The sequence below is a fragment of the Leptonychotes weddellii genome, chromosome 4 (assembly GCF_054177405.1).
Source record: "Leptonychotes weddellii isolate Sample4059 chromosome 4, ASM5417740v2, whole genome shotgun sequence".
Taxonomy (NCBI): Eukaryota; Metazoa; Chordata; class Mammalia; order Carnivora; family Phocidae; genus Leptonychotes; species Leptonychotes weddellii.
The window spans coordinates 112,984,275-113,011,391 of NC_138372.1; the positions used below are offsets into that span (position 1 = coordinate 112,984,275).

Consider the following 27,117-nt stretch of genomic DNA (forward strand, 5'->3'; position numbering starts at 1 on the left):
CACTGTATACTCTTAATATCCTGATTTGCAGACAAGCAGATACAGTATTGGTCCCATTATAGAGTGAGCAGGCCCATTCAGTAAACATCCTTACATTAACAAAGGACTGTACATGGTTAGTGCTTAAATTTGTTTCCCTCAAAATAGACATGTACAGTAGTACTATACTGACATATACCTCTATTTCAACAGTATCATCATTCCTAACTGGGTCACAGCAGAGGAACTCAGACTTTGTAAGGTCCCTGCTGATGCTGGTTATTCTGTGTGTGCCTCTTGTGACGTAGTCTTTGCTCTTCCCCATCCTGCTCCATGCCCCAAGAAGCTGACCTGAAAGGACTGCATTATCCAGGCTCATCCATCCTCTTGCTTTTGGTTGGGTTTGACAAATGCAATGCAGGAGATTGGAGAGTGAGAGGAGGAAGAGGTCAGGGTATTTATTCCTGCTGCTCCCTGCCTGGTTTGGCAGCATCTGCATTTCTTTACAGATGGCCTCAGCTCTCGTCAGGTGGCTTCTCTCCCGGGGTTACAGCTCTTACCATGCTCCAGTACAGCTCTCTTTCAGGACTTCCTGCTGTCTCCTCAACATCCTCTGTTGGTTCCTTATCCTGACAATCAATCCCTACATCAAACCCTCTTTGATTTCCCCCATTTGAATGGTTTCCTGCCTGAAACATATATCTTGCACACATTATTTTCTCATACATTGTTTTTTTCTCATTAACACAAATATTTATTGATACTATTTACACAGCAAATTATGTTGAATGTGAAGTTTGGATAACTTTAAGTCACCATTTGCTGGTGCACAAAGGTATTCTCTTATTTATAAATGAACATTTCTCTTTTCCTTCCATTAGTTTTTGTCCAGATATTGGCCTCTGCCAAATATTTAAAAATTAGTTTAGTTTCTATTAAACAAAACTAAAAGTGATTCCATGGACAGTGACTATATGGTGACCAAAAACATCTAATGTCAAATGTCATTTAAAACTACTTCTTGGGATGCCTGCGTGGCTCAGTCTGTTAAGCATCTGCTTTCAGCTCAGGTCATGATCCCAGGGTCCTGGAATCGAGTTCCTCATCAGGCTCCTTGCTCAGAGGGGAAACTGTTTCTCCCTCGGCCTGCCACTCCCCCTGCTTGTGCTCTCTCTCTCTCTGACAAATAAATGAATAAAATCTAAAAAAAAAACCTTTCAAAAAAACCACCAAAATTTAAAAAACAACAACAACAACAACCTGCTTCTTGATCATCTCTTGTCAGTTTGTGCTACTTAAGACAGAGAGGGCTGGGATTTTATAAAGTCTTATCTGAACAGTCTGCATATAAAAGCTGTCTTTTAGTTTAGTGAAGGGGTATCCATGCAGCTGTGAACCTCTGCATTCTTGCCTCTGTTGGTTGATAACAGCCATCCTTCCAACTGTCCTCTTTCAGGCAACCACAGGTTTTAGGAACTGGCAAGGATCTGTACACAGACTGTGCAAGTTTGCTGTGAGGTACTGGTATACCCCCAGCAGAAGGGGAAGTGGGTCTCCGCAAGCCACTTCTGACTGTGGTTGTTCCTGCAGATCTGGTTGAAGTAGGGCTATTGATATTGTTGGGAGGATTTGCTGGGACTGTGTGCTCTGAACCATGGGAGGCCCGGGTGGGGAGGTGGCTTGTATGAGCTGTATTGTTTCTTTGGTACCAGGAGAACTAGAGCCATGGTTGTTAAATGCTTTTACTGGTTGCTGGAAAGCCAAAGGAGATGGTACTGCAGGGAAACAGAATATGTCTGGAGAAGGTATGGCTGAAACCTGAGGTTGCATGTGAGGTATCCTCCATTTGGCACTTGAAAATTTAAGTCACTTCTGCTGCTTTTCACTGAGTCAACTTGCATATTCAATGTTTGGGACTCTCATTCATTATTTAATTTAATTCCCACAATGCCACTGTTAGAGGTATCATTCTAAAGATCACAAGACAGAATCATACTTACCACAGAGTTGTAACTTAGATGTAAATCTAGATTTGACTGACTCTGAGCCCTTGCTCCTTCCACTTCATAAAGTTTCCTTCTAGAAGGTTTGTTAGTACTTACTTAGCAAAGCATCCATAAATTTACTATTATTATTCCCATTTTGCAAATGAGAAACTAAGAATCAAAACCATCTACTCGCCCCACCTCACAAACATACTTGACTGTTTACATTACAATGATTTTACTCTGCCACTGTCTTTATCACAATGTCTTAACTATTGCAGGAAATTTTTGTCCAGAGAGATAAAAGGTAAAAATAACTTCAGCGTCCCTTTCAGGAACTTCCTGAAAAAATCCATTTTTAATGAACATAATACTGTTTGGCTTTTCAATAGATAGCATCAAACAATTCTTTGCTTTCTGTGATTCTTCTATACCCTCACCTCAAAGCCCTCATTTTGCTGTACCCACCAATCCTAAAGTGTTCTGCCATGATCTTTATCCAGTCCTAATTAAGAGCCATCCCTTGCCTTGAAAGACTTGCCTTAAACCAAATCCCCAAACTTCATATCACAACCTTGCTCTCTTCCCTCCAAGATGCTACTAATTCATGGTCAAAGCAGTATTCTCCCTTACTGAGGTAAGCAATAAATTCAGGTTTACCTTTTCAACAGGTTATTTTGGTGGTATTTTTGAGGATCCAGCATTTGGCAACACTAACACTTAGAGACTTAAATAATCACCCAAGTTCAACAACATAGGAAGAGATGGAGCTGAGATACAAACCAAGGCATTCTGACCCTGGAGCCCTCTCATAAATAGCACATATTTTTGTCTCTAATAGGCTATAATATTAAAAGAAAATATGACAAATTACTTAGCACAAATATTACTACTTGGTCACTAGAGTGTTTAACACAGTCCCTGATGGCTTAGTATAACAGAGCATTATCTTTTCAGGTATTCAGAAAAAAAAATTGTTAAAAATTAGTCTTTTTTAAATCATCTTCCAAAGCTTAACTTTTTAAGACTTTTATCACTTAGATTTACAAATATATCAAGGTAATTAGCAAAAGTAGTAGCATTTCTTTATATATCAACTTGTCATATGAAAATGTTAAATTGTGTTTTATCATTACATAAAAGTAAAAAAGGGACTTGCCTTTACATGGTGTTATGCATCAAAGTACTGATATCTGAGTTGTCTTCACTGTGCAGCACAGATTATTTTATCATCTAAATGAAAATAAAGCAGATTTTTACTTGTTCTACAAAAAATCGTTGTTACAATAGAAGTGGACATTTCAATAAAACAGCATATGATTTTACTCTTGAGATACCAAAGGGTATATCTCAGAGAGACTTGAGTGAGAATTAACATTTTATTTATTTATTTTTTAAAGATTTTATTTATTTATTTGACAGAGAGAGACACAGCGAGAGAAGGAATACAAGCAGGGAGAGTGGGAGAGGAGAAGCAGGCTTCCCGTGGAGCAGGGAGCCCGATGTGGGGCTCGATCCCAGGAACCTGGGATCATGACCTGAGCCGAAGGCAGACGCTTAATGACTGAGCCACCCAGGTGCCCCGAGAATTAACATTTTAAATTATATATTTGAATGCAATCATGAAAATAGGAACTGATGAATAAACCAAAGGAATCAAGAAAGTTTCTAGAAAGTTCTGGAAATAGATTCTTTTCCTCTTGTTTATTTTTTATGGTGACCTGTGTCCTTTGGGAATTCCCAAATGAATCTGCTGTAAACAGATGTTAATATTTAATGTCTTTTTAGCCTGATGATATGGGGAGAAACTCACTAAGTAGGCTTCCACTGAGCTGACTTCAGGATTAACGGGCTCTCTAATCTCTCTCTGTGAATCATACTGGCTGATTCCCATAGCAAACTGACCCTCAGCACTGCCACACTACTCCCCATTCTGCCCTCGTACCAGTGCTCCCACCAGCTGAGCTGTATGCTTCCCTAGACTCAATTGTGTTTGATCTGAAACCTTGTCACTGTAATACTATAACAACTACATGTTATACAACTTGACAACTACATATTACTCAAGATGACAGGTTGTAAAAGAAAAATGTTGCTGCTGTGAAAACTAAATTAAATACTTCAGAAAGCAAATTGCTTTTTAAAATGAGATCAAATCAAATAATTATAAAGAATTAGGAAAAAAACTTTAAAGGTCTAGAAAAATTTTGCTTTTAGATTTAAGATCTTTTTCTCACTTGAAACACTAGGAAATGTAGATGAATTATGAGTATAGTTTTGTGAAAAAGACCATCTGGAACTTTAATCACCAGACTTATACTTAAAAAAAAAAAAAAAGCTTTGGGTCTACTACAAAGGGAAGGTAAGTAAATATGTATTTATATGTTTGCTGTTAAATTATAAGTTCCAGTTCAATATGTATCTCTTTTATGATTGTCTATTATGACTGACATTTTTTGATTAACCAACTGTGATGGTTAATTTTTTTTTAAAGATTTTTTATTTATTTTTTGACAGAGAGAGAGAGAGAACACAAGCAGGGGGAGTGGGAGAGGGAGAATCAGGCTTCTCGAGGATCAGGGAGCCCAAAGAGGGGCTTGATCCCAGGACCCTGGGATCATGACCTGAGCCAAAGGCAGACGCTTAACAACTGAGCCACCCAGCGCCCTGAGTGATGGTTAATTTTATATGTCAATTTGACTAGGCAATGAGGTGCTCAGATATCTGATCAAAGACTATTCTGACTTTGTGAGGGTGTTTTTGGATGATATTAACATTTGATTAGGTAGACTGAGTAAAACAGATTGCTCTTCCTAATGTGGGTGGGCCTTACCCAATTAGTTGAAGGCCCAAATAGAATAAAAAGGCTGACTCTCCCATGAGTGAGAGGAAATTCCTCCTGCCTGACTTAGTTGAGCTGGAATATCAGTCTTTTACAGCCTTCACACTCAAACTGAAACATCAACTTTCATTGTGTCTCAAGACTGCCAGTTTTCAAACTAGAACTTACACCACCGGCTCTCCTGGACTCACACTGGAACTGTACCATAGACTCTTCTGGGTCTCCAACTTGTTGACTACAGATCTGGTGACTTGTACTTGAACATTTAAAGGTGATGGCAAAAGAGGAAGAGCAAATAAGGAAGACTGAGGACCAGATGAGGAAGTAAGAGAAAAACCAGGAGAATGTGGTACCATTCAACCCCTAAAAGGAGAATTTCAAGGAGTGGCCAGTTGTATTAACTGCCAAAATATCAAGGAGTATGAGGTCAAAGCAATCCCCAATGTATATAACAATATAGTATATTTGGTTGTGACTTTTATGGAAGTAATTTCCCTGAAACGATAAAATGAAGTCGGATTATAAAGACTGAAGAGAAAATTGTATTTCTAGTTAATGAGGTATATTGGACACAAGTGGTTACTTCTTTCCCTTTTATAACACCATTGAAAAGATAGCAAAAGAAGTTTTTTCTAAAAAGTGATAAACCAAGAAGACCACACAAACTAAATGATGAGATTTCAACAAGCTTTTGAAAGATGAGAAATGGATGGACCATGGTAATTAGCATTCTAGAAAAAGGTAAAGTGAAGGTAGTAGCATGAGGGGCAAGCAGACAAAGAACAAGATGATTCATGTCTCAGAACCCTGCAAGAACTTGGGAACTCGAAGTATTAAGGACCTTTGAAAGATCAGTTGACAATTTGTTTATGAAACAGCTTTTCACATATTCTCCTCCACTTTAGCCTGTCCTCATACCACAGAAGACTGGAACTTCCCTCTCTAGGAAGGTTGAATATTTCCCGAAACAGTATGAAAATTCTCCCAGCTTCACTGATACACACCAGGTGGGAGAATAGAGAATCACCTTCAGGGAAAATATGCCTGTGGTTTAAAAAAAACCCACAGACATACTGATATTTGTGTGCCCTTCAATGAAAAAGCCAGCTTACTCTTAAATGATATCCACCACTGACAAATTCTGCTCATGCAAATAGAGCTCTGAACATGAAATACAGGAAAAAAAAAAGGCAAACAAACACACAATTTTATTTTATTTATTTATTTTTTAAAGATTTTATTTATTTATTTGAGACAGAGAGAATGAGAGACAGAGAGCATGAGAGGGAGGAGGGTCAGAGGGAGAAGGAGACTCCCTGCCGAGCAGGGAACCCGATGCGGGACTCGATCCCGGGACTCCAGGATCATGACCTGAGCCGAAGGCAGTCACTTAACCAACTGAGCCACCCAGGCGCCCCAAAACACACAATTTTAAAAAAAATAGAAAATGTAGGGGCACCTGGGTGGCTCAGCCAGTTAAGCATCTGCCTTCGGCTCAGGTCATGATCCCAGGGTCCTGGGATCGAGACCCGAAATGGACTCCCTGCTCAGCAGGGTGCCTGCTTCTCTCTCTGCCGCTCACTCTGCTTGTGCTCTCTCTTTCTCTCTCTGTCAAATAAATAAATAAAATCTTTTTAAAAAATAAAATTAAAAAATAGAAAATACAAGGAAGATCAAGAAACTTCAAAAAATATTTTAATAGGATCTTCACAGAGGTGCAAGATGATATTGCATCCACAAAACAAAACCAGAATGTTATAAAAAGTGAATTACCAAGCCTAAGAATGGGCTTTTGGACATTGTAAATATGTGAGAACTAAAAGAATCAATAAGAGGGGTAAAAGGTTAAGTCAGGAAAATCTTTCTGAAAATGGATTAAAAAAAATGGAGAATAGTAGAAAGTTAAAACAAATTTAAAGGATCTGTGTAGGAGGTCCAATATCTGAATGATAAGAGTTCCAGAAAGAAAATATAGAGGGAAGTATGAAAATGCTTTAAACCGAAAAAATTCTAGAACTGAGGGATACAGGTTTCCAGATTAAAATGACCCATTGTGGGTGCCTGGGTGGCTCAGTCAGTTAAGCATTTGACTCTTGATTTCGGCTCAGGTCACAATCTCAGAGTTAGGGTTGTGAGATCGAGCCCTACATCAGGCTCTGCACTGGCCTTGGAGTCTGCTTGAGATTCTCTCTCTTCCTGTCCCTCTGGCCCTCCTCCCACACACTCTCTCCCTCTAAAAAAAGGAAAAGAAAAAGAAAAAAAAACCCATTGAATGTCCAGCCATACAAATAAAGAAAGGCAAATAAGGACAAAAAAATCTTAAAAATTCTAGAAAGAAAAAAAAAATCAGGTCATATACAAAAGCTAGATTCTGAATGTCATTCATAGGAATTCTGAGCAGCTTTGGGAAGCCTTGGGATTTAAGGAAGAGCACATCCAATATAGGGGAAAGTTGAAGGGCATTTCCAGATGACAAGGGAAATCCCTTCACTGAGCCTGTGCAGTAAGGAAAGAAAGGATGTGGAATGTGTCAGGAGTCTCGATTGCTGTGAAACCTGAGGTAAGCAGGATTAAAAGACAGAAGAACTCATGACCAGCAGTAGGATGGGCAATCAGCCTGGTCCTGATTTAGCCCCTGGTGCAGGGCCTTGGCCAGCTGCTGTTTGTTCCTGTATCTCTACTGAGGCCGACAGGACTCTACACTGATAAAAGTGTATGCTCCGGCTACCCAGTGGAAGTTATCCCCACCAGGAAATACAGTCCTCTTTCAAGTCTTATTTTTGAAAGCTTTATTGTATGTGATCCCCCAATCCACCGAGAATTTCCTAAGGTGGAAAAATTCCCTCATGGGGACTACCTATTCCACAACTGACTTCCGTCTCCATAATTACAGGTTACATTGAATATTACATGTTATATGGCATGAGCTTTTCAAGCAATTGGTTGTTTCCCTTTGTGACAAAGGCACTCTTTTGAAGTCCTAGTGTAATTTAGGTATTGGATTTATTTTCTTAACAATTGGCACCAGAATGCCTTTTGGGGGAGGAAACTACCTTTGAGGAAATGACTTGATTAGCCACTGGGTAGAAGGTGGGGCCCTGGGGGTGTGTTGTTCAGCAAAATGAAAGCCACAAAAGAGCCTGGTTAAATTACTCTTATGAGAATTATAGAGGAATTTCTTTTGTTTCTGAGAGGGAGAGGTGGGGAAGATAGGGAAGCAAAGAAGGGAGGGAAGAGAGCAGAGAGTAGAAAGAGGAAATTGTGATACGTGCTGGAGAATAGGAAGTAAAACAGCCAGTGAAAAAATTAAGGTGGCTGAAGGATTTTCTATGAAAACATATATTGAGGACTCAACGTAAACTATCTGCATTTCTACAGCTAAAGACACTTCTCTGCTTGCCCATGCCATACCAAGCCTAAAAGCGTACCATACTCACAAATGGATGGGCAAATTGGCTTGAGGATAGAGATGATTTTTATGCCTCAGTCAACTTGACGTTAAATAGAGGCAGCAGTTCCAGAAACAGATCTGACCTCCAAGAATGGTAAGACTTTGGATTTCCTCACTGTGCAGAAGGAGAGTTCAAGCCTAGACCTGTTTGGACCTCAAGAGTAGAAGACTCCAGCTGATACGTAGATTATATTCCTAGTGATGCCTCACTAACATGACAAAGTCTTAAGTGTGACTTTCTTTTCTTTAATGGCATTTCCTCTCATATTATTTTGACCTAAAGCATATTCAGTGCAAGCCACAGCTCGGTTTTCATTTAGTTACTTTAAGAAAACGCTGTGTGAAGTTAATTACATCTAAGGAATGGTATGTTTTTTTGTGAGTTTCCCATGCTTCAAAAAGGAGGCCAGTTTCTTATTAAATAAGGTTTTTGAAAAATCTGATTTCATTATGCACAGTTCTTCATTGTTTCCCTTATTTTGTGATGCTTGGTATTACTTTAAAAACCCTGTGACTCTGTTGCACATATGTGCCAGATTTTTTCCTCTGTCCGCCCCTTTCCCCTCTCTGCAAAGATGGATAGATAGATTTTTTTCCTCTTACCTGTCCATTATGCAGTTTCTCTTCTTCATAGCTAGAAATTTTGCCTCTTGGCATCTCGCCCTCATAACACAGAGGCGAAAGTACTGCTTAACGGACCTTCCATTTCCTTTTCCTACTTGTTCTTTACTGTCACTTTTCTAACCAGACTAATTTTCTTTTTTGCTGACCCTCACAGATTAATTTAAAAGGCTCCTCTGTGTTAGTTCAAAGATTTTCCGTAGTTAACATTGCTTCCCTGTGCTTCTGATTAAAGCGGTCTCCATAATGAAACTCATCTCTGTTACAATTAGCTGATTTTTAAAACTATCAGAAGGCATCGTTTTACTTTTCTTTATCTCCAATATCAGGGCACGTTCTTTTAACAAGTCAATACTTACTGCACTTACCAGAACATGCCTGTGATAACAGACATCTTCTCTTCTGACTAACCCACCATTTGTCTGGAAGATCCCTGCCTGCCTTCTTGAAAGTTAAACACGATGAATCTATTCCTAGAGCAGAATGAACGATGTCAAGCATAGTTTCTAACCTCCTATTTCAAGGTTTAGTTCATTTGCAAAACAGGACACAAAAATCCCACCAGGCCATCACCAGGTTATGTTGTTAAATAGCATAGTTAATTATTAGAATCTGCACATTGCTGGGGTAATGAATGAGGAAGGATCCAAAGAAAAGAATACCGCTACTTCTCTAGTTCTTGCATTGTCAACAATACCCTTACTCTCTGTTTTCCTTAAAAAAATTTGAGGCCACCAGAAGAAATACCCTCATTTCCCTATGTGACCATTGGAATTACCAGCCTCTTCACTCATCCTCTTCTCCTTGTTCCCAGGTGTGTTCCTTTCTTCGAGGGCCAGCGTCTCTAGGTGTGCCTGATGTTCCATTCTCTCTCACTTTCTAAAAAAAATTTACCCTACTGATTATTTCCTCCTCCTACATTTTTGGTTTTGATCTATCCCATCAGCACTTAAATATGCCCTAATCTTTCCCATCTTACAAAACATTTCAACCCTGTCCTCTATTCCCACAACCATGTTAGCAGGGTTTTCCTCCTTTTTACAGCCAAACTTATCAAAAACTTTCTCTATGTTCACTGCCTCTGCTTTATCACATCCCCTTTGTCCCTCCACACTCTCATCTGGCTTCCATCCCCATGATTCCAACCATAATGACTCTCTCGAAAATCACCAGAGACATTTTCTCTTAAGATAAATGTACAGTCTGCTGCTTTCATTCCACCTGGCTTTTCTCCTTATTCGACACAGTTTTACCATGTTTCCTTCTGGAAAACATGACACCTGTGGCTTCTATCACCACCCACTCTTCTGATTTTATACTTCTTTCTCTGGCCATTGCTTCTCAGGCTCCTTTTCTGGATCTTTCTTCTACTTTTTGATTTAAACTATTTGTGGCAGCTACTAAGGGCTTGGTCCAACTTCTTCCTCTCTTAATCCTACACTCTTCCTCATGCACTCATATATTTGCAGAGGTTTTACTTCCCATCTTTTCTCAAAAGATTAATTTAGATGCCAGTGAATATAAGGAAGATTCTGGTGATTCCTATTTCTGGAGAGCCTTTCTCTCTCAAGTCAGGGAAACATTCACAGAAACGAATACGTGTAGCAGCTGACATTTTGCGATCCCCACATGGACAAATAATCAAAACGAGGACTTCTTTGACAGATCATGAGCTCTTTGGGGAAATTTGATAGATCCATAATTTTGTCCTTCCTCAGGTCTCAGTGTGATAGCACTCAAAGGATCTTTGTTTTCAAAGTTCTTATTTTAGCTTCAAAAAACTATTTCTTACATTGGATCATTGCTTATTTCTTCCCAAGGAGAGCACATATTTCTAGGCTTTTGATAATGTGACTTATTTTTATGACCAGGATACTTGATAATCATCTTACTTTTTTCAGACATAACTTAATCAAGATTAGCACTCTGTTGGAAGAACTATTTAAAATATTTACAGTAGAAAATGCCTTAAAACTTTTTAGTGCAATGTAATATTTTGTAGTTGAATGGACTAGGCAGCATGGTTACTTCAATTACTTCAGAAAACGTTACCTAAGTAGGAACTTTGTTTAGAATCCTGTGTATTTGAGTATTGAGAAATGCCAGCACAGTGAAAGAGTCCTTCTCTATGGGAAATATTTGCTGCTGAATCAATCAGGCTGAAAGTCCTAGTTTTATGACATGCTATGTATCTTATTTGATCCTTGATGGGAGATTTCTCCAAGGAATATTGACTTCTTCAATTAACCAGTTTAAAATCTCTCATTATAATGAGCAATTATGTAGAATAGCAGAAATGTATGTGCTTTGACACTAGGCCAACCTAGGTTCAAATGCTGACTCAGCCACTCATTACCTGTAATATTTACTAGGAGATGATTTAACTTTCCTGATTCTCCTTTATCACCTATAAGTTAGTTTAAAATTTCATTTTTTCAGAACAGTTTTAGGTTTACAACAGAACAAGGGAAGGTATGGAGATTTCCCATAAACCTCCTCCCCCTACACAGGCCTAGTGTCCCCCATTATTAACACCATTCATCAGCATGGTACATTTTACCAAGGATGAACCTGCATTGACACATCATAAAAAGCCCATAGTTTACTTTAAGATTCCTTCTTGGTGTTATACATTCTATGGGATTGGTCAAATACATAATGATGTATATCCATCATTATAATATCATACAGAGTATTTTCACTGCCCTAAAAATCCTTTGTGCTCTGCCTATTCGTCCCTTATCTCTCTTCCCCTTCTACCCCTGACAATCATTGATCTTTTTATTATCTCTACTGCTTTTCCTTTTCTAGAATGTCATGTAGTTGAAATCAAACAGTATGTATGAAGCCTTTTCAGGTTGGCTTCTTTCACTTAGTAATATGCATTTAAATTTCCTCCATGTTTTTTCATGGCTTGATAACTATTTCTTTTTAGTGCTGAATAATATTCCACTGCTAATATTCCACAGATATATCACGGTTTATTTATCCATTCACCTACTGACGGACATCTGGGTTGCTTCCCAGTTCTGCCAATTATAAACAAAGCTGCTATAATCAGCCATTGCACATTTGTGTGTGTGTTTTCAGTTCCTTTGGATAAATACCGAGGAGTGTGATTACTGGATCATACAGTAAGAATATGTTTAGTGTTGTGAGATGCTGCCAAACTGTCTTCCAAAGTGGTTGTGCCATTCTGTACTCCCAACAATGCATGAGAGTTCCTGTTGCACCACACCTTCATCAGCCTTTCGTGTTGTCAGTGTTCTGGATTTTGGCCCTTTTAATGGGTATGGAGTGATATCTCATTGTTGTTTTAATTTGCATTTCCCTGATGACATATGATGTGGAGCATCTTTTCATATATTTATTTGTCATCTGTATATCATCTTTGGTGAAGTGTCTTAAGGTCTTTGGCCCATTTTTTAATTAGGTAGTTTGTTCTTTTACTGTTGAGTTTTAAGGGTTCTTTGCCTACTTTATATAACAATCCTCTATGTGTCTTTGGCAAAAATTTCCTTGTAGTATGTAACTCTCTTCTAATTCTCTTGAAATTGTCTTTCACAGAGCAGAAGCTTTTGATTTTAATGAACTCCAGCTATCAATTATTTCTTTTATGGATCATAACTTTGGTGCTGTATCTAAAGTCATCTAGCTGACTAAAGTCATCTAGATTTTCTCCTATGTTGTCTTTTAGAAACTTCGTAGCTTTACATTTTACATTTAGGTCGATGATCCATTTTGAGATAATTTTTGTGAAGGGTATAAAGGTTTGTGTCTAGGTAAATTTCTTTGCATGTGGATGGTCAGTTGTTCATTTATTGAAGAGACCTTCTCCATTGTATTGCCTTTGCTCCTTTGTCAAAGACCAGCTGACTTTATGTTGGTGTATTTCTGGGCTCTTTATTCTCTTCCGGTGATCTATTTGCCTATTGCTTCACTAATACCACATTGTCTTGATTACTGTAGCTTTAGAGTAACTATTGAAGTTGGGTAGCATCAGTTTTTATTTCCTTTAATATTTGTGTTGGCTATTCTGAATCTTTTGCTTCTCCATGTAAACTTTAGAATCAGTTTGTTGATGTCCATAAAATAACTTGCTGGGATTCTGAATGAGGTTGCATTGAATCTGTAGATCAAGTTGGGCAGAACAAGCATTTTGACAATGTTGAGTGTTCCCATTCATGAACATGGAATATCTCTGCATTTTATTTAGCTTTTCTTTTTTTTCAATCAGAGTTTTGACATTTGCCTCATATAGACATTGTACATATTTTGTTAGATTTATACTGAAGTATTTCATTTTCTTGAGTGCCAATAAAAATGGTGTTATGTTTTTAATTTCAAATTCTACTTGTTCATTTTTGGTATATAGGAATTCAACTGACCTTTGTGTATTAACCTGGTATCCTACAACATTGCTTTAATTGCTTATTAGTTCCTGGAAACTTTCATCAGTTCTTTTGGATTTTCAACATAGACAATCATGTCATTTGTGAGCAACAATAGTTTTATGTCTTCCTTCCCAATCCATGTAAGTTTTATTTCCTTCTCCTGCATTATTATATTAGCAAGGATTTCCAGTATGATGTTGAAAAGGAGTGCTAAGAAGGGCCATCCTTGCTTCATAGCTGATCTTAACAGGAAAACTTCTAATTTCTCACCATTAAGTATAATGTTAGCTATAGGTTTTTTGTAGATAGTCTTTATCAAGTTGAGAAAGTTCCTCTCTATTCCTAATTTACTGAGAGGTTTTTTAAATTTTTTTTTTAAATCATGAATGGGTACTGGACTTTGTCAAATGCCTTTTTTTTTTTTTTGCATCTATTGATATGATCGTGTGATTTTTCTTATTTAGTCCTTTGATGTGATGGATTGCATTAATTGATTTTTAAATGCTCAACCAGCCTTGCATATCTGGGATAAATCCCACTTTGTCATGGTGTATAATTGTTTTCACACTTTTTTAGATTTGATTTGCTAATTTTTTTTTAGGGATTTGCATTTATGTTCATGAGAGATATTAGATCTGTAGTTTTCTTGTATTATATTGTAACAAGATTTTGTTATTACGGTAAGAGGCTGGCTTCACAGAATAAGTCAGGAAGCATTCCCTCTGTTTCTATCTTCTGAAAGAGATTGTAGAGAATTGGAATAATTTCTTTCTTACTGTTTAGTATAATCCACTAGTGAAACCGTCTGGTCCTGATGATTTCTGTTTTGGATAAATTGGTTTTAATTATGCTTATGTCATAGGGTTATTGTGATCATTAAATGAAATGATGTAATATCTGGTAGTAATAATAATAATTAAGTCCCCAGTCAGGATCAAAAGCTTCCTTTAGATATTGATATGTTTCTGAAATGGACATATTTCCAGTTAGATATAATAATAATTAAAATATGGACAGGATTTTGTGACTCTTTGTACATATATTTTGTAGTTTTATTCTTTAAAATAACGACTTGCTTGACAGGACTTATCCCTATTTTGCTTGAGGAGGTAGAGTGTGGGAATTGCTAGGTACTCTCTTCATGCTTCTCTTCTTAGGTTAGTGCTGGAGCCAGGTGGTGAAATCAGAGTCTCTCATTACCTTACAGTATATTAACAGGGCTAGACCTCTGTAGATCGAAGTAAATCTTAGATAAACTGTAATAATATTCAGCATGATGTGTTACAAATAATAAATTTTTCATGATTATCAAACGAGTCCACCTAGAGATACTACAAAGTGTGGCAGAAACCTAGTACTTCCTTTGCTTTTTTATTTATGATAGTCAAAATAATTAAATATTAAGCCTATTTGCAATACAAACTGAAGGAAAGCTGAAAGATACTCAGAGTGTTAAATTATTTTTATTAGAGTTGGAAATAACTTCTTTTAAGATAACCAAGAGAGTTTTATGTCTCATGTGATGAGTGTTTCAATCTAACTTTGCATTTCTGATACTTCAGATGGAGTGTTTTAGAATTTTGATCATTGCAATATGCCAATTTCACATCCTACTCCTATGTTCCTATGTTAGTGTTTTTAAGACCTAGTGTGTAATCAATTTCTTATTTTTTACCCCCAGCACGTGTGTGCGCACACACACACACACATACTCAGACTTTAATTTCTCATTAATTACTTAGTGGAGCTTTAAACTTTTTGATCAGTACATAGACAATATGAGAACATAACTGAAATTAAAAGCTTTTTGACCAATTAGACAGTTAATTACACCATTTTTAACTACTATTGCAGTCTGAAGAAAATAACACAAGTAGAAAAAGGATTTGATTCAGTTACTGTAATCTGGAATTATTTCAAAATCATAGTGTGTGTTAGAGAATAATTTTTTTAAAGGTGAAATCATGTTTTTCATACAAATATAAAATGCACATATGTCAAAGATTTTCTCATTAATTAAATGAGAAAACAAAAAAGATGTTACAACTAGTTCAAGCATCAAAAAGCAGAGACATTTAGAGATCAGAAATACTGAATAAATGTGCAAATGGATGCAATACAGCCTTCCTCCCCCCTCCTCCTCCTCTCTTTTCTGGGAGTGGGGTGTGGGGGTGGGGCTTCCCTCCACTGGACAGAAATTCTTCCTGTATCTATAGACAAGCACTACTCACTGCACTGCTATCAGTGTTCTATAATTTAGAGTTGTAAAATAGTCTAAAGACAATGAAGGCCAAAGAGCGCCTATGGAATCAGTTAACCTTGAAGGCTGTGCTCTGAAGCCTTAAACAGTGCATAGTTTTCTACTGAAGCACGTTTTTCCCTACACTTGGAAAATGGTGATAGGACTTTCCACCTTATGAAACATTGTAGTCAGGTTGTGAATATTCACTGTTTTAGGTAGCTTACCTTGGGACAGAAATACTTGTTTACTTCTTAGAGCAAACCTGAATATCAAAAGAATTCATGAGATTCCATATTGGCGTGAGAGAATGGGCACAAGGTAACTTCTAAGCTTGTGTTTTGACAAAGTCCTGGAAAAGTTAAATAAGCCACTTGGACCTTTGGACATCTTTATGGTCTCTTCCAAATTTATGATTCTAAGAATTTATTGCAAAGAAATAATTTCTTTGCCCCCAAACCCAGCCCAAATCTACTGAATCAGTCTTTGCAAGATTAGTGACAGGTTTCTAGAATTGGGAACTTTTCCAGCCCTCAAAGGGAAGTGAAGTCCTGAAAAATGTGTTTAATTTGCACATTGCTCCCCATTGTTCATAAATTTGATATAGAATTTCATCTTGAAGCTCAGCAAGAGAACATGGCTTTGATTTTAAGAAGCTTCCGCGATTGGACCTGGTAGTGCAGTGACCAGAGGTGTCCCAACATCAGGGACTGCTCGCTGTTGGTGTAAAAAGCCTCCTTAGCAGCCTTTGTTTGCAACTGTGAGCCAGGGGGTAAGGAAAGCAAACATAAAAGGGAGAAAAAAAGGAAAATGGAGATTTTCTACTTTTTGGAATGTCTGTTATTTGAGGAATGTTGGTATCATTTTTGAGAGCTTTCAAAATTGTTTTGTTGCTCACTATGATCAATGTGTTTGAACAGATTAGCTTATAGCTATTTGATGGAGTTTGTATTTTTATCTTGATGAGAATGCAGTTCTCATTAGCATTAATGACAATTCCACATTGCTCTTGTCCTAATTTGCCAACTGTCTTTTTCCTTCTGGAAAATGGATATTTTCTTTCTACCTCTCCTAAAACTTCTCCAGCCTTAAATATTTAGGTGGATTTAAATTTTAAAGCCCATTCTTCTATAACTTCCAAATATTTGCAAGTTATATCTTTGTGCAACTTACTTAGTAAACATATCACAGTAAATAAGTGATGGAAAGATGTATTAAATTAAGAATTTAATTTCTTTAGTGGGATGCTTAACACACTCTTCATTAAGAAAAAAATACACAAAAAAAACCACACACACACACAAAAGAAAAAATACACATTTGCAACAAACTCCTTTAGCATGTGTGTGTGCGCGTGTGTGTTTTCCTGCATCTGTTGTAGACTCCCGAGATTATTTTTGTATAAACTGTAATTGTCCTTTTTTGGAAATCAATACAGAGCAACAAGGCATTTTTCCTCTAGATAATAGTAATTCTTTAAATGGAAAGTACCTTTGGCCATTGTTTCATTTTTTAGAGGTTCAAATTATTTTAGTATGATTAATGAGAGCAGCATTTCCTTGACATTCTTAATAACTATATCCTGTTAGTTTAAGACCTCACTTTGCCCAATTTATGATTAAATGCTCCAATTATAGTTAGATGTGACACAAATAGTTCTTGTGCTTGTCTATGACAGAATTTGGAAACTATAGTTTTGATCAAACCTGTATCCTCATGAATATTAGTGAGTATAAATAAAATATTACTGTAGTCACCGTGTTATCTTGCTGGTGCTTCAGCTTCGTTGATTAATCTGGGGTGGTTTTACAGTTTATTTGAAACTCAAAGAAGCCTACCATATAAATCAGTAATTGACAGAATCTCAAAATGCCCTAATAATACTGATTTCCTTAAAGACAACACCTCCCCAGCTCTTACTCCCCTCATCCTTGGTATTCTGAACATGGCTGACTCTTCCGAAGAGGAATAAAAAGAGCCTATTCAGGTCATAGCCAGGACCTTTGTCCCCTCTGTCCTTGCTTGTGTCTGTGAATCTTATATTCTTGGAACCTTAGTTTGGTGATGCATTAAGGGTCATCTCTCCGGCCTCCTGGACTCAGCTTTGCACATTGCTTTGATTCTGGTTTCCCCCAAATTTCAAATAGGAAATTCTCTGTGTCCTGCAATGACACACATCTTGCCCCTGAATTACTGTGAAGGCCAAAATTAATCTTCAGTCTTGCACTTCTCCATTATTTTCAATGAATCCAGAATAAACTTTCTTAAAACCCAAATTTCAACCTATCATCCTCTGCCTTAGAGTCTTCAGTGATATCTCTTTCCCCTCAGCTCCTTTGGGAAAGGAAAGAAGCCCAATTTATGGCTCCAGTCACAGCTCATGCCTTGACTCACCACACACGCTATGTTCTAGTCAAGGTATTTTAGAGTGGGATGCTCTGGCCAGCAGCATCAGCACTACCTGGGAACTTGTCAGAGATATGCAGATTCCTCAGGTTTCCACCCCACATCTACAGAATCAGAAACACTGTGATGGAGCCCAATGATCTATGTTTTAACAAGCCCTCTAGGGGCTTATGAAACAGGCTCAAGTTTGAGAACCCCTGCTGTCACCCCAAACACATGGAATTCTAAAGCATGATTTCTCTTTCTCCTTTCCAGAATTAATTATCTGCCTCCCAACCCCCAAACTCAGTTCCCAGTGCTCTACCCCATCATCATTCATTCTCCTATTTGTCCTTCAGTACAAGACAAAACCTCATCTAAGTGCTCTGTATATTCCCATACTAGGTCCCACAACCCTTCTTTGTGTCCCCATGCAAACTCTGTGCTAGCTTCATGCTAGTCCTTGCTAGCTAATAGCCTGATATTTTGCCATCATGCTCCCTCCTCCCCTCAAGATTATAATTACTACAAGAGTAGGGCAGTAAGCTGATGGTTCATGAAATTTCTTTTTTCTCAGGTGACCATAATGCCTGAAGCAAAATAGATCCCTAAGTATGAAACAAATGCTTACTGGATGAATATGTTAAAGCTATTTGCTTTACATCAGCTTCTAATTGTCATTTAAAATGACTGATATCATTTCATACATATATATGAAATGTAATGTATATGGCTTCTTAGTTTGATTTTAAGATTAAAAAAGATCAATTGTACAGGTCACTTTTTTTGGTATGTCCTCCTTTTCTTTCATCAATACCAAAGCAGTATTGTCTATACATGGAATTTTATTTCAAAGCATTACTTGAAATGGCATACCAGTAAATGCTTAGAATCATTAATTATTGTCAGGAGGAGGATGGGTGTGTAGCCAGGAAGATGTCTGTACCTGGACTAATTTTGAATGAGCCTTCCTTATTCATTTTTGTTCATACATGCTAATGTGTGCTGATTAACATTATATAAAGTCTTCTGGAGTTTTCTTGGAAGACTGGACTTATTTATTTATCTGGATTTTGAAGGTATGCTTTCCTATTGCCAAGCCTGTAGTCTTTTCATATAAATAATAGCATTTATTCCAGAAAAAATGCTGACAGATCATCAAAAGCTAGTGAATTCCCTAAAATCACTGAATGACTGCCACCAAAGAAGTTCTACCTCAACTAGCACTCCCATGGGTAAGTAAAAGAGTAAACAGAGATATCTCTAAGGTATATCTTAGTAATTTCCAGGTTCATGCTTAATAAAATCAGTGGATTAGTTGAGTCAGGGTCCCATCTTATGGAATAGCTTCTGAAACTCTACTTCAGAAATGGTTAGTGAAGATAATCTAAAAAGTATTTCAAATATGGAATTGCTGGTAATGCCAATACTATCAAATATCACTAATAACTTCACTTCCATCTTGAAGGAAATAAGAACTGAATATTGATATGTGATCCAGTTTCAGTCCCTGGAATATAGTTTTCAATGTATGAGAGAAAAAACTTACAAGAACATGGGCATTTTAAAAGGATTAAAAGGTTTTATGGTTTTACCCTCTTCTTTCTGAAAAGAATTGTCTCCTTGCTAACATTTATAAGCTACTTTTGAAGTTCATATGGTGTAAGATAAAGTCAACTTACTGAAATACTTCCTGGAAAGTCCCGTGCCCTGGCTATTTCTAATCGGAAATATAGACTTTGCTGTATGGGTCAGATGACTAGCTGTTCATCTTCAAGAATGGATTGCTTCTAAATTTTTTGGTTTTGTTTTTGTTTTTAGATTTTATTTACTTGAGAGAGAGAGAGAGCACGAGAGAGGGCAGGGTCAGAGGGAGAATTGGGACTTGATCCCAGGACCCTGAGATCATGCCTTGAGCTGAAGGCAGAGGCTTAACTGACTGAGCCACCCAGGAGCCCCTAAGTTTTATTGAGATGCAGCAAGTACCAAAGACTAGATGACTAAACCTCAGGATCATGAAATTGAACTGTCCTTCATACCTAAAATGAGAGTGTGAGACATCATGATCTCTAAGGATCCTCGATACTTTTCTAAAGAGGAGGACTGCCTAGTTAAAAAAGGTGGTCAGGCAGTCCTAGAGCTACCATCTTCTGTCCTAGACAGTTATTCAGTCTCTATGAGTCCCACTCTGTACACCTGCAAACTGAGAACACTATGCCTATATCACAGAATAACAGCACAATTTCATTCATGGTTAGTGAACCTAAAGTGCACAGGATTACACCTAGCATGGTGAAGATGAGACCTTCATGAGACACATTATTAAGTAGGTATGCTTCCACCCCTGTCAGCAATTACATGTGTAACTTTCGGAAAGCCACTTAAACCAAAATTGCTATCATCAGTCAAACCTGGACTCTGAGGTCTAATAGGAACCACAGTTTTGAGGCTTTCCACATATACAAAGTACCCTTGGGTGAGAATATCAACCATTTTCAGGCTGACCTATTCTCACGGGAAAAATATCCCATGGTTATTATTTTTTTGGGTGATTTACTATTTAAAAATAGATTGCCTCGGGGTGGTGGGAGAAGTGCTGAAAGGATGCATTTTCACAAAATTTGAAAACCAGTTCCATGGCTCTACACACACCCCCTTAAGCAGTTGCTAAAAACGGTGCTTGGTGTTGTATCCCTTGGCTCAGAGCCTCTCATTCGCTATGGGCACACTGAAAATAATACAGGAAATACTTTATTTGAGAGAAGTTAATTTATCCTTTCTTCAGGCAGCCTCATCTGTGCCAAATCTAAACCACTCTTGAAGGTCTACATATGAAGCTGCATTGGTTGTGTTTTAAGTGAAAAGGAACATATTCCTTTGTTGCTGGGTTCCAAGACACAAGTGTATGCAGTTGAGTCACCTGTAAAACTGAAGTCCAGGCATGCCATCCCACTACTCAAACCCACCCAACAGCATCCCATCCCACGCAAATCCTCACTCTAGTCGACATAACCCTGCACAACTGGCCCTCTCTTCCCTGGGACCTCATCTAATCTGCCCTTCCCAGCCACTAGCTTCAGTCACATCAGCCTTCCCGGATTCTCCTGCCTCAGGACCTTGACACTCACTCCACCTTTGCTTAGAAGGCTCTTTGCCCAGATACCTATCTATCTTCCTTCCTTCTCCTCTCACTTCCTTAAGGCTTTTACTGATATTATCATCCTCTCACTGTGGACTTCTCTGGCTACCCTTTCTGTTATTGCAACCCTCCCATTCCTGCCCGATTCCATCATTTACGTATTTCTCCTTAGTTATTATTATTAAGTAGTGTTCTATACATTTTTTAAATTTATCTTGTTAATTGCTTCCTCCACTACCTTGTGAGTTATAGAGAGCAGGTTTTTTTTTTTTCCCCCTTTATTCACTACTTACAAAGTATTGAAAATAGCACCTGGCCCAGAATATGTTCTCAATATATTCTTATCGAATGAATGAATAAATGAATGTTGATAGTTTCACTGAGGAGAGATAATTCATCAGGACAAAGCATCAGAGATCTTACGGCATAAGCTCCCAAAGGAAAAGACTAAGTTTTGCTAATTCTCTGCCTCCTCAGAGGTTTGCAAAGCTCTGGTATATAGTGGGAATATAATAAATATTTATTTTATGAATTAATTAATTAATTAATGATGTAAGCCTAATTAACATCACAGAGTATTCTGAAATAAAACATCATGCTATGAGCAATGGCTTTCATATAATTTGGCTATCAATTTTGTTTTAGAAACTTAAGTAGATTCCTTATTTCTGAGCCTCAATGTTCATATTTTTAAATGGGAGCAATATCATTTTTTAGTGGAAGTACCTAAGAATTAGAATAGCTAGACTATACAATGTTTTACAGATAGTAATAAACATTGTATGTTATTTTTCTTTTTTAAAAAAATCACTCTAGCTCAAAAGTGACTCCTATGATACAATTTACATTTACATTGTTCTCTTTGAGAAAGAATTTAAAACCTTGGTAACAACACAACCATCTGTAATAATAAAACAAATTGTAGATTCATATTCTTTTAAGTTCCTCCCTAAATTTCAAGCTACACCTGTGCAGGAAGTATTACAGCACATAAACAAAGTCTTATTCATTGATTACCATCAGAAAAGAGAAAAAGGGGGAAAAATCTACAACTTCCACAGGAAATTCCAAGCACAAATTCTCACAGCTGCCTCTGTTCACTTGCTGTTACTGCTTTGACCATTGTTTTAACTAGGGCTTGAAAAAGAGACATTAGTTTCATGGTACTTTTACCTGCTTAAAGTAAAGTACTATTGCTGCTCTCCAGCCTTGATGGTTGTAATACTTGCACTAATCAGCCAGGCTGAATTAAACTAGGCAACCTAGGAAGTGAAAGATTAAATTCTGGAGGTTAAATTTAGAGTGTAAAAATTTTTTTATTCCATGTGCCGTAAAGTGTGTATATAGTTCCTTCAATTGTAGCCCCAGAAATCAGTCTTTGTTGGAAGGCACATTTTATTAACTTTCAGCTACGTAGGCCTGGGGCAGACAGGAGCATCACCTTATAAAATTAATAGTATTATGATTATAATCTTCTTCTTATCATCAGGAGTAGAAGATTTATAAGAGTAATTGTTTTAAGGGAACCTTGATAAGGGAACTAATACTGCAGAGAGGTTTCTAAATTTATCCCAATTGTGAACTTGCCCTATTTATTTAAATTCCTGGAATTTATTTTTGTTTTGTGCTGACCAGTCTTTGACTCATTCATCTCATTAGTCCTTCTTTGTTAAACTTTAATTAAGTTCTAAGAGAGGCTATGGTTAGAAAACAGCACTGATTGTATGTGGTGTAATTTATTGTCTAAGTTGGTAAAATTGTCTGTTTTGACAATTTTTAGTCATTTTCTGACTCTTCAGAGTGGTTAAAACTTTAAACAAATATATTTTTAAAATATTTTATTTATTTATTTGTCAGAGAGAGAGAGTACAAGCAGAGGGAGTAGCAGGCAGAGTGAGAAGCAGGCTCCTCACTGAGCAAGGAGCCTGGTGTGGGGCTCGATCCCAGGACCCTGGGATCATGACCTGAGCTGAAGGCAGATGCTAAACTGACTGAGCCACCCAGGCATCCCTAAACAAATATTTTTAAAAGTAAATCAGGCAAGTTCACAACTGAGTAAGTGTGGAAATTTTTTAGATATTATACATATTTTGGGGGTAATTTCCTTGGAATATTAATATCTTAATATGATCTCTAAAAATTGCGTTTGAAGGTTTCTTAAATTCAAATAGAATGGCTCTCAGTTCTACCCAAATTAATTTCGATCTTAATGTTGACTATATTTTGTTGAATGCATGCTTTGGGCAAGACAATACATTGATTCTCTCTCTAGATTGACTTTTTTTTTAAGATTTTATTTATTTATTTGACAGAGAGAGAGATAGTGAGAGAGGGAACACAGGCAGTGGGAGGGGGAGAAGGAGAAGCAGGCTTCCCGCCGAGCAGGGAGCCCGATGTGGGGCTCCATCCCAGGACACTGGGATCATGGGATCATGATCTGAGCCGAAGGCAGACGCTTAACGACTGAACCACCCAGGCGTCCCTCTAGATTGACTCTTGATCCCCTTTTTCTCTGGGTTGATTTCTTTTTTTTCTCTGAATAGTCCTCTGGCTACCAAATGCTCTTAGAAGGGGGAAGATGTGGTATTTAGAGGTTTATGGTTGAGGTAATATGTCTAACATTTTCATTTATTTATACTACAAATATTTACTGAGTACTGCTTTATTATCTATTGTTAAATAACAAACCACTTCAAAATAACAGTAGCTCCAAATAACAATCTCATTATTTTGCATGATTATGTGTTGGCTAGGGCTCAGCTGGGTAGTTATTTTGCTGGTCTTGCTTGGAGTGTCACACATGAGATTGCAGGGGTTGGATCACCCAAGATGGCTTCTTCACTTATTGGGCACCTTGGTGCTCCTACATGTGGCCTTTCTCTCCAGTGGGGTTGGCTAGATTTCTCACATAGTGGCTCATGATTGTAAGAGGCAGTTAGTGGAAGCTGTCACTCTTCTCTAAGTCTGATCTCAAAGCCCAAGGATGTCACTTCCACTGTGTTCTATTGGTCAATGCCAACCACAAGATAAGGCCATTCTCAAAGGATTTTTAAAGGAGGGAAATGAGTGTTCCAGCTCAGATTAGAGAACTGATAAAACATCTCTCCTACCTCTACAATAAGACAAAAGAAGGACAAACTACATACTAATGACATTTTGTGAGCCCTTCCAAGAACTAAGGTCACTGGACAAAAACTACTTAAAATCTGGAGAGAGATAGGCACGTGCAGGGAGAAATAAAACTTGAGCATTTGCTTACCTTGGACAGACACCACCAAACACCGTATAAGCTGGTCTAAATATTCAGCTAGCAACTTTTAATGAATTGCTATAGACTAAGTATGAGCTTGAAGAAGAATATGAAGCCCCTGGAGGCTACAGACATGGCGGAGGGGGGGGGTCTCTCACAGCTTTTCCCTCCAAGAATTCTTCTAGGTGCTCACAGGGAAGACCAAAGATAATCCTCAGAAAACTTCCCCAAGGTGCTGGTTTGGGCAGAGAGCAGCAGACACAGCCACAGCTGTGTCCAGATTTATCTCCCTTATTTCCCTTATGGAACAAAAGTCTTAATCCATCAGGGAGAGGGCAACAAAAACTGTAGCTTGAGGGCACTGGGGGGAGCCCACTGTAGCTGGCAGAGGGAAACAAGAAAAAAAACTCTTTAGCCCTGGTGGAGGGAAGGAATATGTGCTAAGTCCAACTTTACATGTGAAGAAGATGCAGGCTCATTTGTAAAGGGTGTACTCCCAAGTGCCTGCCTAAGATTCAGAACATCAGAAAACAAGCCCTTCTCACCACCACATTAACAATTGTTGAATACAAATAGCAGTGGACTGTACAGTGGGAAACCAGTATAAAGAGAAGACCTGGGGTCAACCATGTAGCACGTGTTGAGGAAAACCACCGGCAAATTTACCCATACCATAAACATAAGATATCATTAGAAGAATTTGAAACATTAGTACACTGAGGGTAATCATAGCAACAACAAACCTCAAACCCTGCCAACCTCTAACCAGATTAACATAAAATTCCAGTCTATAAGCCTTATAGAAAAAGGTGGCAGGCTTATCACTAAACTTAAAAAAATTATTTACTTCATTATCTAGTATTTTGTACAACATGGCCAGATTCTAACAATAAAAATTATGAGGTATGCAAAAGGGCAAAGAAAACAAAGTCTGAACAGATACAGCAGTTCTCAGAACCAGACTCAGATATGACAAAGATATTGGAACTATCAGACAGAGAAATTAGAATTGTGATTAATTTGTTAAAGGCTCTAATAGAAAAGAAATATGCAAGATAAGACAGACAATTACAGCAGAGTTGAAAACTATAAGAATCAAATGGAAATGCCAAAGTTAAAAAACACAGTAACAGAGATGAAAAGTGACTTTGATACAGTGTTTTTGACTTCATTGGTGGCCTTGACATAGCCTAGAAAAGAAGAAAAGAATCAGTGAACTGGACGAGAGGTCAATAGAATTTACTCAAGTTGAAAAACAAAGAGGAAAAACAGTGAAAAATCAAAGATTACCCAATAGCTTGTGGGATAATATCAAATGGCATAACACATGCATAAGTGGAATCCCAGAAGGAAAAGGAAGAGAGAACGGGACAAAAGAAATATTTGAAGAAGTAATGACTGGAATATTTTCAAAATTAGTCAGACATCAAACCATAGATCTCAGAACCTCAAAGAACACCAAGAAAAATACTTTTAAAAAAACCAAAAAACAAAAAACAAGCCTAGGTACACATCCTATTCAAACTGCTAGAAAATGAAAAAAATAGAAAAAGAAAATTGTACGCTCAATGAATACTTACTTACAGAGGAATAGTAATAAGATTTAACAGACTTCTTGTCAGAAACAATGTAAGAAAGATGACAGTGAAGGGACATCTTTCAAGTGCTGAAGGAAAATTCTATATCCAGTGAAAGCAACCTTCAAAAGTGAAAGAAAAATAAAGTCTTCCTCAAACAAAGGGAGAGGAAATAAGCTCCACTCTTGATATAAAAGGTGTCCTGTGCATATAGGGAGAGAAGAAATAGCTTGGAGGCCACCTTTGGAGATTAGCTACAAGCATCTACTGCATGCAAGGTAAAGGTTATGCTATTGGACAAAGTTCATGTTAACTCATTGGAATTAGTTTTTCCTATTTATAAATTGCTGGTATTGGTCTATATGATTTCCATGATTTTTAAAAATTGTACTATTTATTTTTTTCATGGTAGTTGTACATTGTTGTTCATTCTTTATCAGTCTGGAGATAGGTATTTTTGTGTGTAATATATAAAAATAATCTATTTCAAAATTAGATGACTATATCTAAAAACTGTAGAACGATTGGCTACACATAGTAGCTATGGCTGATTATAACCAATCTATAGAAACTTAACCTTCTACACATAAGCTGATATCTATATGTTAATAATAATAAATGTATCAATCAGGAGTCAAATTGATTAACAATGGTCAGCAAATATAAGTTCAATTTCAGAATTATTCTTTATTAACATTATCTTTTAACTTACTTTTTAATCTTATATTAAAGAAGAAAGACCCTGGATACTGCAATTCAATTTTGACAAATACATATAGAGTCAATCTCTTCACGTTTTTAAAAAAGATTTACTTATTTATTTTAGAAAGAGATAGAGAGTCAACATGAGCAGGAGGGGCAGAGGGAGAGGGAGAGGAAATCTCAAACAGACCCCACACTGAGCGCAGAGCCTGATGTGGGGCTCAATCCTAGGACCCTGAAATCATGACCTGGACCAAAACCAAGAGTTGGATGCCCAACCAACTGTGCCACCCAGGTGCCATAATATCTTCACTTTTTAAAATACTAATAAAATCACTGAAATCAGTTATAGATTTGATACTCTTAAAATTATTTTACTGCCATTTAAAAGGATATTTGTGATATTATGTAAACTACGACTTAACTGTACAACTTCCAGATAGAGAGTTTAAGTCATGCTCAATACATCTGTGTATATTTGTTAACAAAAAAATATTTAATGAGACTTGTTAAAGATGGTGAGGCAGACTTTATTCAGGACCATTGTAATAGG

The 27,117-nt window shown here is 37.4% G+C and overlaps 1 long non-coding RNA gene across 1 annotated transcript in view; it reads right to left on the bottom strand.

Annotated features, from left to right (window-relative positions):
- Window positions 1–2,979: 2,979 nt before the first annotated feature.
- The window catches only part of LOC145720915 (uncharacterized), a 45,606-nt gene continuing 21,468 nt past the window's right edge, over window positions 2,980–27,117 (bottom strand). The window contains exon 3 of the long non-coding RNA XR_014144221.1: window positions 2,980–3,197. This is a non-coding gene — a long non-coding RNA (uncharacterized LOC145720915). The remainder of the gene's footprint in view (window positions 3,198–27,117) is intronic.